This window comes from Macaca nemestrina, chromosome 4 (genome assembly GCF_043159975.1).
Source record: "Macaca nemestrina isolate mMacNem1 chromosome 4, mMacNem.hap1, whole genome shotgun sequence".
Lineage (NCBI taxonomy): Eukaryota > Metazoa > Chordata > Mammalia > Primates > Cercopithecidae > Macaca > Macaca nemestrina.
In genome coordinates, this window is record NC_092128.1 from 148,398,783 (window position 1) to 148,410,892 (window position 12,110).

The window sequence follows — 12,110 nt, forward strand, 5'->3', positions numbered from 1 at the left end:
TTCAGACCTATCCAAGGGTGTTTCTATAAAGTATCAAATCCTTAGCACATTACCTGGTGGATAGTAGATGCTTAATAAATGTTAGTTACTTCTGCTTTACATGCCTCTTCATCCTAAAACCCCACTCCTCCTTTCCAGGCCACTGAATTGTCACTTCATTAATTAAAACCTTCTCTTCCACTCCAAAAGCACACAGGAAATTCTTGCTCTTAAAATTCTCACAATGCACTGAGCTCCCGTTACCCACCTCACTCTCTGTGGCCCTGATGTGCTGCTAAATCCTCGAACTCAGTCCCCTATGTCACCCCTGTTTGCACTTCACAATGTGCTTAGCATGGACCTTGCATCCTTAAGGTTTAAGTATTTTGATGATAGAAACCACTGTTAATTTTTAGAAACAAAATGCAATGTCCTTGGATTATGGATTCAACTGGCTGGAAGTAGCTTGACTGCTTTTATTCTGAATCACCAAGAGCAGATTTTATAAAATCATAAATTGGGTTGGCTTCCTTCTTTTTCTCTCAACAGGACTCTCAGCCACTCAAAACTACATGAGTGTTTTATGCCTTTTAATTTTTGAGTAGAATTAAACCAGTTCTTTCCTCAATCTCAATAAATTAACAAACACTTAAATCCACTAGCTCTAATAAATTGTATTTCTCCAAGGAATGATATTTATAGTGGAAACAATTACTGATAACCCTAAGTGATCCACTTTTGTACAATGTCTAGAAGATTGTACTGGGCAGTATTTCAATTTCTGCAGTCCCAGAATTAAGATTACCAAAAGGATTTATTTTATTTTATTTGTTTGTTTAGAGACGGGATCATGCTCTGTCACCCAGGCTGGAGTGCAGTGGTGCAATCATAGCTCACGGCAGCCTGGAACTCCAGGGCTCAAGCAATCCTCCCACCTCAGCCTCCTGAATAACTGGGACTACAGACATGCACACTTGGATTTTGTTGTTGTTGTTGTTGTTGTTGTTGTTTTAGAGATAGGGTCTTACTGTGTTGCCCAGGCTTGTCTCAAACTCATGAACTGAAGCTATCCTCCCTCCTTCCTCTCCCAAAGTGCTGGGGTTGCAGGTGTGAGGCACTAAGCCCAGCCAAGATTGATTTTTCTAAGTGTTCTGATGTGTCAAATCATGCATCAGGTCTGGCATTCTGTAGAAATTTTAAATCATAGCATTAGTTATGGTAATGAGATGCAGATGTCAACTTCCTGAAACATTTTATGGCTTTAGCTTCACAACATTTGGAGCTGTGTTATAGAAGAATAAGCTCAACCAGCGGTCTCAAGAGATGGCTGTTAACCAGCAGCAAAAGCCTGGACAAGTGACTTATCTCTCTGCACTTGTAAGACACAGAGGATAATAGGCATCTAACATGGTCTTTATAGAAATGGAATGCGCTGAGAATGCTTAGTAAACTGTAAAGTGCTTCATAAATGTGAGTCACTATGACATCTGTTCATAGAGACATCAGGTGTCAGAGCAGGAAATGTACTCAGTGACCATCTCATCCAAAACTTGTATAATAGTTACCTTAGAGGAAACTAAACCCAGAAAGGCGGTTACTTGTTAGAGAGTAAGAAGGGCCAGAAGACCAACCCTCTCTCTGCACTAGAAATTAGCACAAAGTTAAATTATCAGAAGCAAATACTCACAATTTACTAATATTTCTAATCTGGGCACATTATTAAGGGTCAACTTATGTCCCCCTCCAAAAAGAGATATTGAAGTCCTAATTCTCACCATCTCAGATTGTGACCTTATTAAGTGATAGGGTCTTAAAAGAGGTAGTCAGCCGGGCGCAGTGGCTCATGCCTGTAATCCCAGCACTTTGGGAGGCTGAGGCAGGTGGATCACGAGGTCAGGAGTTCAAGAGCAGCCTGGCCAACACGGTGAAACCCCATCTCTACTAAAAACACAAAAATTAGCCAAGCACAGTAGTGAGTGCCTGTAATCCCAGCTACTCAGGAAGCTGAGTCAGGAGAATCGCTTGAACCGTGGAGGCGGAGGTTGCAGTGAGCTGAGCTAGCGCCACTGCACTCCAGCCTGGGCAACAAAGCAAGACTTCATAAAATACATAAATAAATAAATAAATAAATAAATAAATAAATAAATAAATAAAAGAGGTAGTCAAATTAAAATAAGGTAATTAGGGTGGTAGTAATCCAATATGACTGGTGTCTTTATAGAAAGAGGACATATGGACACAGAGACTGATACACATGTAGGGAGGTCACCCCATGAACGTAAAGGTAGAGGTGGAGGTGATGCATCTACCAGACAAGAAATGACGGATCCCCTGCAAACGCCCAACAGCTAGGAGACAGGCATAAAATAGATTTACCTCATCACCTTCAGAAGGGACTGACCCTGCTGACAACTGTATCTCAGACTTTTCATCTCCCAGTCTGTGAACCAATACATTTCCATTGTCTGAGCCACCTAGTTTGTGGGATAATTTGTTTCAGCAGCCCTTGCAAATGAGTATCAACACCATGTTCTTTAATTCCTATACTTGATGTTAATGTACATTGTATTTGAGACCTTTTCAAAAGGAGATTTATTTCCAAAGCAATTTCAACTCCATCTTGCTAAGGCTGCTATAGCAGGATACCATACATTAGGTGGCTTATAAATGACAAAGATTTATTTCTCATAGTTCTTGGGGCTGGGAAGTTCAAGATCAAGGTGCTGACAGATTTAGCGTCTGGTGAGGACCTTGCATTCTGGTTCATAGGCTGCTGTCTTCTTGCTGCATCCTCACATAGCAGAAAAAGAGCAAAGCAGGCCAGGTGTGATGGCTCACGCCTGTAATCCCAGCACTTTGGGAGGCCAAGGTGGGTGGATCACCTGAGGTGAGGAGTTCAAGACCAGACTGAGCAACATGGAGAAATCCCTCTTTACTATAAAAAATACAAAAATAGTTAGCCAGGTGTGGTGATGCATGCCTGTAATCCCAGCTACTTGGGAGACTGAGGCAGGAGAATCACTTACACCCAGGAGGTGGAGGTTGTGATGAGCTGAGATTGCACCATTGCACTCCAGCCTAGGCAACAAGAGTGAAACTCCATCTCAAAAAAAAAAAAAAAAAAAAAAAAAAAAAGAGAGCAAAGCAACCCTCTGGAGTCTTTTTTAGGGCACTAATTCCACCTGTGAGGGTTCCACCCTTAGGACCTAGTCACCTCCCAAAGGCCCCAGCTCCAAACACCATCACATTGAAGATAGATTTCAATGTATAAATTTTGAGGGGACAGAAATATTCAGTCTATTGGATTCTGACCCCTGAGCCCCCAAAATTCATATGCTTCTTACATGCAAAATATAGTTATTCCATCTCCAGAGCCCCCAAAATCGTAACTCATTCCAGCATCAACTTTAAAGTCTAAATCTAAAGTCTCATCTAAATATCTAAATCAAATATGGTGAGACTCAGCCGGGCATGGTGGCTCACACCTGTAATCCCAGCACTTCGGGAGGCTGAGGCAGGTGGATCACTTGAGGCTAGGAGTTTGAGACCAGCCTGGCCAACATGGTGAAACCCCATTTCTACTAAAAATACAAAAATTAGCCAGGCATGCTAGCAGGCATCTGTAATCCCAGATACTTGGGAGACTGAGACAGGAGAATCACTTGAACCTGTGAGGCAAAGATTGCAGAAAGTCAAGATTATGCCACTGCACTCCAGCCTGGGTGACAGAGTGAGACTCTGTCTCAAAACAAAACAAAACAAAACAAATATGATAAGACTCAAAGTAGGATGATTTATCTGGAGGCAAATTCCTCCCAAGCTGTGAACATGTAAAACCAAACACGTTATATGTTTCCAAAATACAATGGTGGGACAGGCATTGGTTGCACATTCCCATTCCAAAAGGAGAAGAAAGAGTTAACAGATACCATTTAAATCTAAATAATAAGGCAGATTTCATGAGATCTTAAGGCTCAAGAATAATTCTCTTTGGTTAGATGCACTGCAGTCCAGGCCCACTGAGTAGATTACAGCCTCCAGACCCACTGTGGTGGCAGTGCCACCTTCTAGACACGCTGAGGCAGAGGTTCTGCCCCTTCAGCACTACCTGGCAGGGATTGTATCCCCAGGGCTCTGATGGGCAGCCACCATCCCATGGCTTTGAGCAGAAGCTTTCTGGCCTGTTGAAAGCAAGACAGACTGGGCACTGTGGCTTACATCTGTAATCCCAGCACTTTGGGAGGCCAAGGCAGGATGATCACTTGAACCCAGGAGTTTGAGACCAGCCTGGGCAACATAGGAAGACCCCATCTCTACAAAACTAAAAGCAGAAAAACTTAGCAGGATATGGTGACATGTACTTGTGGTCCTAGCTACTTGGGAGACTGAGGTAGGAAGATCTCTTGAGCCCAGGAGGTCAAGGCTGCAGTGAGCTGTTCTTGTGCCACTGCACTCCAGCCTGGATGACAGAGACCCACTGTCATAAAAAAAGAAAAAGAAGTGAAGACAATGGTCAACCCTTTGGAAACCAAGGAGGCAGTCTTATAATCTCTGGATCACCTTCAGGGTTACTCTTTCCATATCTTCAAAAATAGTATACATGTGGAGCCAAATAGTTCTACGGTTCCATCTTGTCAAATCCAAGAATCCAACAACCTTTTCCTCTTTGGTTTCAACTGGCAGTTTTGCTGCTGAAGTGACTCATTAAGTCCATGGTTCACATCCACACTAGTCTCCTTATCAAATAGTTGTTTGGCCACCCCTTTAGTATTCTCTTCCAAACAGTCTTTCTCATTCTTTTCAAGATGAATAGCTGAGAAGTTTCAAAATCTTTGATTTCTGGTTGCTTTTTGCTTAACTATTTTGTCTTCAATTCATTTTTATCCTATCCTATTTTGCTATAAGCAGCCAGGAGGAGTTAAGGCGCTCCTTCAACATTTAGCTTAGAGACTTCCTCGCCAATTCTCCAATTCCATCGCTCCCAAGTTCTACCTTCCACAAAACACTAGAACATGAACACGATTCAGCCAATATTTTTGCCATTTTATAACAAGGGTCCTTTCCTCCAGTGTCCAATAACATGTTCATAATTTCTGAGACCTCATCAAAATGGCCTGTATCATCTATATTTCCCACCAACATTCTGTTCAGGATTACTTAAGGATTCTCTAAGAAGATTGAAGCTTTCTCTGCAGTTCTCTTCTTTTCTTTCTGGGCTTTCAGTAGAATTACCATTAATGGCCCATTCATAGCAATGTAGGCTTTTTCTAGCATGCGACTCAAACTTTTTCCAGCCACTAGCAACTAACCAGTTCCAAATCCTACTTCCACATTTTCAGGTATTTTTTACAGCTGCACCCCTGCAGTATCTCAGTATCCCTTTCTGTCTTTGCCCAATTCAGGCTGTTAATGACTTAGTCCCTTCAGAATATCATAGTCTGCATGGTTCATAAACAACAGAAATATATTTCCCACAGTTCTGGAGTCTGGGAAGTCCAAGATCAAGGTGCTGGCAGATTTGGTGTCTGCTCAGAGCACAAACTTCCTGCTTGACAGACAAGCATCTTCTTACTGTGTCCTCACATGGCAAAAGGGATGAGAGTCTGGAGTCTCTTTTATAGGGGCATGAATCCCATTCAAGGGGGACCCACCCTCAAAGCATAGTAACCTCCTAAAGGCCCTACCTCCTAATGCTACCACATATTAATTATTTGTGTTCTGCCTACTTACAGAAAATATTTAAGGTGACTTAAAATAAAGGTTCTAATACAAATAAAACACATACTCATTTTTAAATTAGAAATAAAGCCCTGGTCAGGCTCAGTGGCTCATGCCTGTAATCCTAGCACTTTGGGAGGCCGAGGCAGGTGGATCACCTGAGGTCAGGAGTTTGAGACCAATGTGGCCTACATGGCAAAACCATGTTCTCTACTAAAAAAATACAAAAATTAGCTGGGCATGGTGGTGGGGGCCTGTAATCCCAGCTACTCGCAAGGCTGAGACAGGAGAACTGCTTGAACCCAGGAGGCAGAGTAGGCAGTGAGACAAGATCGTGCCATTGCACTCCAGCCTGGGCAACAGAGCAAAGACTCCATATCTGCCCCCCAAAAGCGAAAGCCCTAATTTAACAAAAGAAGGATTTAAGCAAATCATAAGGACAGATCTGTATTCTAAGAAAAATTACAAGAGCTGATCACCACCAACAATATTAAGTTTCCCGGTGATTAAGGCCAAGAGGAAAGTACGATATGTTATAATAGTAACTATAACCCTAAGTCACATTTAGTACTTTTTACATTATCTCATTTACAGTTCACAGAAACTATTGTGCTGTATGTCTGTTATTACTCTCCCCATTTTGCAGATAAGGAAACTAAAAATGAAATTATGGAATTTGCCTGAGACCATAGAACTAGTAAGTAGTGGCTCCCAGATTTACTCAGAATCTTCAAATCCAATGTGATTATAGAAATGTTTCCTTAATCGCTCTATTAAGTGCTGCTTCTTATGCAAGATAAGCTTCTCCTAACTCAACTCTGATGCAAATCTGCTGTAAGTCCTTATATGAGAAACACCATACAAGATCAAGAATAAAGTCAATCCAATTTGACATAAAATGCCCAGATATTTTACTTTAAATTATCACAGGCCTGGCACAGTGGCTCATGCCTGTAACCCCAGCACTTTGGGAGGCCGAGGCGGGTGGATCACCTGAGGTCAGGAGTTCAAGACCAGCCCAGCCAACATGGTGAAACCCTGTCTCTATTGAAAATAAATAAATTAGCCAAGTGTGGTGGTGCACACCTGTAGTCCCAGCTACTTGGGAGGCTGAGGAAGGAGAATTGCTCAAACCCAGGAGGTGGAGGTTGCAATGAGCTGAGTTCATGCCATTGAACTCCAGCCTGGGTGACAGAGCAAGACTCTGTTTCAAAAAAAAAAAATTATCTATCACAAACAGCAACTGAATATTTGTTATGTGTCTGGCACATAGTAGGTGTGAAAAGAAAATATCTTCGGCCCCCAAAATCACTAACAAAACTTGACCTCGAAACTGCTTAGGGCAAATCTGCCTCCCATTCTGTTCAAAGTCACCCCTCAACCGGGCGCAGTAGCTCGCTCCTGTAATCCCAGCACCTTGGGAGGCCAAGGCGGGCGGATTGCCTGAGCTCAGGAGTTCGCGACCAGCCTGGGCAACACGGTGAAACCTCCCGTCTCTACTAAAATTAAAAAAAAAAAAAAAGTTAGCCAGGCTTGGCCGCATGTGCCTGTAGTCCCAGCTACTTGGGAGGCTGAGGCAGGAGAACTGCTTGAACCCGGGAGGGAGGGTTGCAGTGAGCCAAGACTGAGCCACTGCACTCCAGCCTGGACACAGCAAGACTCCGCCTCAAAAAAAAAAAAAAAAAAAAAAAGACACTCCTCTGCTCACTGAGATAGATGCATATCTGATTGTCTACTTTGGAAAGGCTCATCAGAAACTCAAAAGAATGCAAGCCTTTGTGTGTTATCTATCTGTGACCTGGAAGATTCCTCCGACTTTGAGTCTTCCTGACTTTGCTTCCAATTGTCCCGCCTTTGCAGACAGAACCAATGTACTTCTTAATTGATTGATATATCGTTGTCTCCCTAAAATGCATAAAAATACGCTGTGCCCTGACCACCTTGGGCACGTATCATCAGGACCTCCTGAGGCTGTGTCACGGGCGTGTCCTCAATCTTGGCAAAATAAACTTTCTAAATTAACTGAGACCTGTCTCAGATTTTCTGGGTTAACATAGGTATTCAATATAATGTGACAGACTTAATAATCACTAGTGTGCTGGATATCAAGACGTAAATACATAAGTCCTCTTTCATAACAGAGTCAGAGAGAAAGACCTCTCTGATTTGGGCAGTGATTTGAGCAGTTTGCTTAGTGCATTAACAAGCATATGCTAAGAACTGTGGTGACACAAAGGACAGGGTAATCTATTCAAACCATCAGAGGGGGCTAGCACTTGAAAGATGCTTAGGTGGTCCAGTTTCTGTTTTCTGCAAATGGCTAGCCAGTTAGAATGGCAATCATTAAAAAGGCAGGAAACAACAGATGCTGATTAGGATGTGGAGAAATAGGAATGCTTTTACACTGTTGGTGGGAGCATAAATTAGTTCAACCATGGTGGAAGACAGTGTGGCGATTCCTTAAGGATCTAGAAGCAGAAATACTATTTCACCCAACAATCCCATTACTGGGTGCATACCCGAAGGATTATAAATCATTCTACTATAAAGACACATGCACATGTATGTTTATTGCAGCACTATTTAAGACAGGAAAGACAGAACTAACCCAAATGCCCATCAATGATAGACTGGATAAAGAAAATGCTGCACATATACACCATGGAATACTATGCAGCCATAAAAAGCATGAATTCATGTCCTTTGCAGGGACACGGATGATGCTGGAAGCCATCATCCTCAGCAAACTAACACAGGAACAGAAAACCAAACATCGCATGTTCTCAGTCATAAGTGGGAGTTGAACAATGAGAACACATGGACACAGTGAGGGGAACATAACACACCTGGGCCTGTCGGGGGGCGGGGGGGAAGGGAGTGTGAGCATTAGGACAAATACCTAATTCATGCAGGGCTTAAAACCTAGATGACAGGTTGATAGGTGCAGCAAACCACCATGGCACATGTATACCTATGTAACAAACCTCCAAGTTCTGCATATGTATCCAAGAAAAGAGGAAGGAAGGAAGGATGGAAGGAACGAAGGAAGGAAAAAATAAGGAAGGAAGGAAGGAAAGAAGGAAGGAAGGAAAGGAAGGAAGGAAGGAAGGAAGGAAGGAAGGAAGGAAGGAAGGAAGAAAGAAAGAAAGAAAGAAAGAAAGAAAGAAAGAAAGAAAGAAAGAAAGAAAGAAAAGAAAGAAAGAAAGAAAGAAAGAAAGAAAGAAAGAAAGAAAGAAAGAAAGAAAGAAAGAAAGAAAGAAAGAAAAGGCAAGCAAATAATCCTCAGGTGGTCAACTATAAGCCTTCAGCAGGTTGCACAGTCCAGGAAGAAGAAACAGCAGCAGAAAAAGCATGGAGGGGTCCGAAAATGCAGCACACACAGGACACAACAATAGATAATAGGTGGATGCAGGACAGGGACAGAAGATGCGATGGGAAAGGTAGGCAAAGCCATCTCGAGAAGGGTTTTTCTATGACACACATCTACATAAATATCTCTTAAGAGGATTTCCCTTAATAATAATATATTGCATACTTAAAATTTGCAGAGACTAGATCCTACATAATCTCACTATACACAAACACACTCACGAAAGGTTTTTTTGTTTTGTTTTGTTTTGTTTTGAGATGGAGGCTCACTCTGTTACCCAGACAGAAATGCAGTGGCACAATCTCAGCTCAATGCAACCTTCACCTTCCAGGTTCAAGCAATTCTCTCGCCTCAGCCTCCTGAGTAGCTGGGATTACAGGCGTCTGCCACCACGCCCGGATAATTTTTGTGTTTTTAGTAGAGATGAGGCTTCACCACATTGGCCAGGCTGGTCTTGAACTCCTGACCTCAGGTGATCCGCCCACAGCCTCCCAAAGTGCTGGGATTACAGGCATGAGCCACCGTGCTCAACTCAAAAATATTTCCTAAGATGATTTTCTTTATTAATAACATATTACATGCTTGAAATTTGTAAAGAGAGTGGATCTTAAGTAATCTCACTACACGCAAACACACATGCAGAAATAACTATATGGGGTGAATATGTTAATTAGCTTGACTGCGATCACCATTTCACAACGTATATGTGTATCAAAACATCACATTGTACATCTGGAATACATGATTTTTATGAGTCCATTTTATCTCAACAAAGCCGGGATGAAAAAGAGATGCTTTTCCCTTAAATTCTCTGGGAAAAGCTCAGGAAGGGGAAGAATTCGGCTTTTCTGCTGATTCGCTTGTTATCACTGCTGTAACGAATGGTCACACGCTTAGTGGCTGAAAATAAAGCAAATGTATTCTCTTGCCATTCTTGAGATCAGAAGTCCAAACTGAGTCTCTCTGGGCTACAAGTAAGGTGTCGGCAGAGCTGCATCCCTTTCTGGTTGATGTAAGGAGGAATCTGTTTCCTGGCTTTTTCCAGTCACTAGAAGCTGCCCGCATTTCTTGGTTTGTGGCCCCCTTCTTCCACCTTCAAAGCAAACAACAGGTCATGTACTCATCTTTCCATCTGTTTGGTTCTCTTACTCTGCCTTCTTTTTCCACTTTTTTTTTTTTTTTGAGACAGAGTCTCGCTCTGTCTTGGCTCACTGCAACTTCCGCCTCCCAGGTTCAAGCAGTTCTCTTGCCTCAGCCTCCCAAGTCGTTGGGACTACAGGAGCATGTCACCACGCCAAGCTAATTTTTGTAGTTTTAGGTTTTAGTAGAGATGGGTTTTCACCATGTTGGCCAGGATGGTCTCGATCTCTTGACCTCGTGATCCACCCACCTCGGCCTCCCAAAATGCTGGGATTACAAGCATGAGTCACCACACCTGGCTCTTTTTCCACCACTTTTTTTTTTTTTTTTTTTTTTTTTTTTTGAGACGGAGTCTCACTCTGTCACCTAGGCTGGAGTGCAGTGTCGTGATCTCGGCTCACTGCAAGCTCCGCCTCCTGGGTTCACACCATTTTCCTGCCTCAACCTCCCCAGTACCTAGGACTACAGGCGTCTGCCACCATGCCTGGCTAATTTTTTGTATTTTTAGTAGAGACGGGGTTTCACTATGTTGGCCACACTGGTCTCAAACTCCTGAACTCGTGATCCACCCGCCTCAGCCTCCCAAAGTGCTGGGATTACAGATGTGAGCCACTGTGCCCAGACCCATTGCAGAGGTCTTAAAGGAAGCTGCAAAGTAGTGTGTTTCATGGGAGATTTAAACCTTCAAAGCCAGCAACTTTTACATGTTGTAAACTATAAGTTACTTCTACCAGTTTTGCTGAACGAACAGTTTATGTTAATGTACAAATCCATCTGGATGGTCAGATAGTGACCCTAAAGAGACGCAGCTCATAAGGTCTAAACTCTGGTTTGTTTGCCAAGGTCAATGTTCTCCAGCCAAGGTAGAATAGATAAAATGACCTCCCAAAGATGCTTGCTTATCAGCAGATGTCTTCATTTTTCACCCAAGACAATGGTGCATTCTCCTCATTGAGTTTCTTTTTAAATTCCTACTAGGAGCCTGGCACAATGGCTCACACCTGTAATCCCAGCACTTTGGGAGGCTGAGGTGGGTGGATCACCTGAGGTCAGGAGTTTAAGACGAGTCTAACCAACATGGCGAAACTCTGTCTCTTTTAAAAATACCAAAAATTGGCCAGAGGCAGTGGCTTACGCCTGTAATCACAGCACTTTGGGAGGCCAAGTCTGGCGGATCACAAGGTAAAGAGATTGAGATCATCCTGGCCAACGTGGTGAAACCCCATCTCTACTAAAAATACAAAAATCAGCTGGTTGTGGTAGTGTGTGCCTGTAATTCCAGCTACTCAGGAGGCTGAGGCAGGAGAATCACTTGAACCCGGGAGGCGGAGGTTGCAGTGAGCTGAGATCACTCTACTGCCCTCCAGCCGGGCGACAGAGCAAGATTTCATCTAAAAATAATAATAACAATAATACAAAAAATAAAAATACAAAAAATTAGCCGGGCAGGGTAGGCACCTGTAATTCCAGCTACTTGGGAAGCTGAGGCAGGAGAATCACTTGAACCCAGGAGGCAGAGGTTGCAGTGAGCTGAGATGGCACCATTGCACTCCAGCCTGGGTGACAAAGTGAGACTCTGTCTCAAAAAAAACAATAATAAAAACAAATAAATAAATAAATTATTAATAGGTTGTTGCAAAAGTCATCGCGGTCTTTGCCGTTGGAAATAATGACAAAAACCACAATTACTTTTGCACCAATCTAATATTAATTCATTTTGGCATCCTCAGTGATTTCCAGGAGAAAAAAATGTAATTTATTAATTCTTAAGATACCAGAACATTTGTCAGTGATACTAACATTGGAATGAGAAATTTGGATGCCTCTTTCTTCTCTTCTAGAATTGGTATTGATTAGCCGGTAGCTAGCGGGACCTGATAAGCAAATGTACCCAATTCAGGAG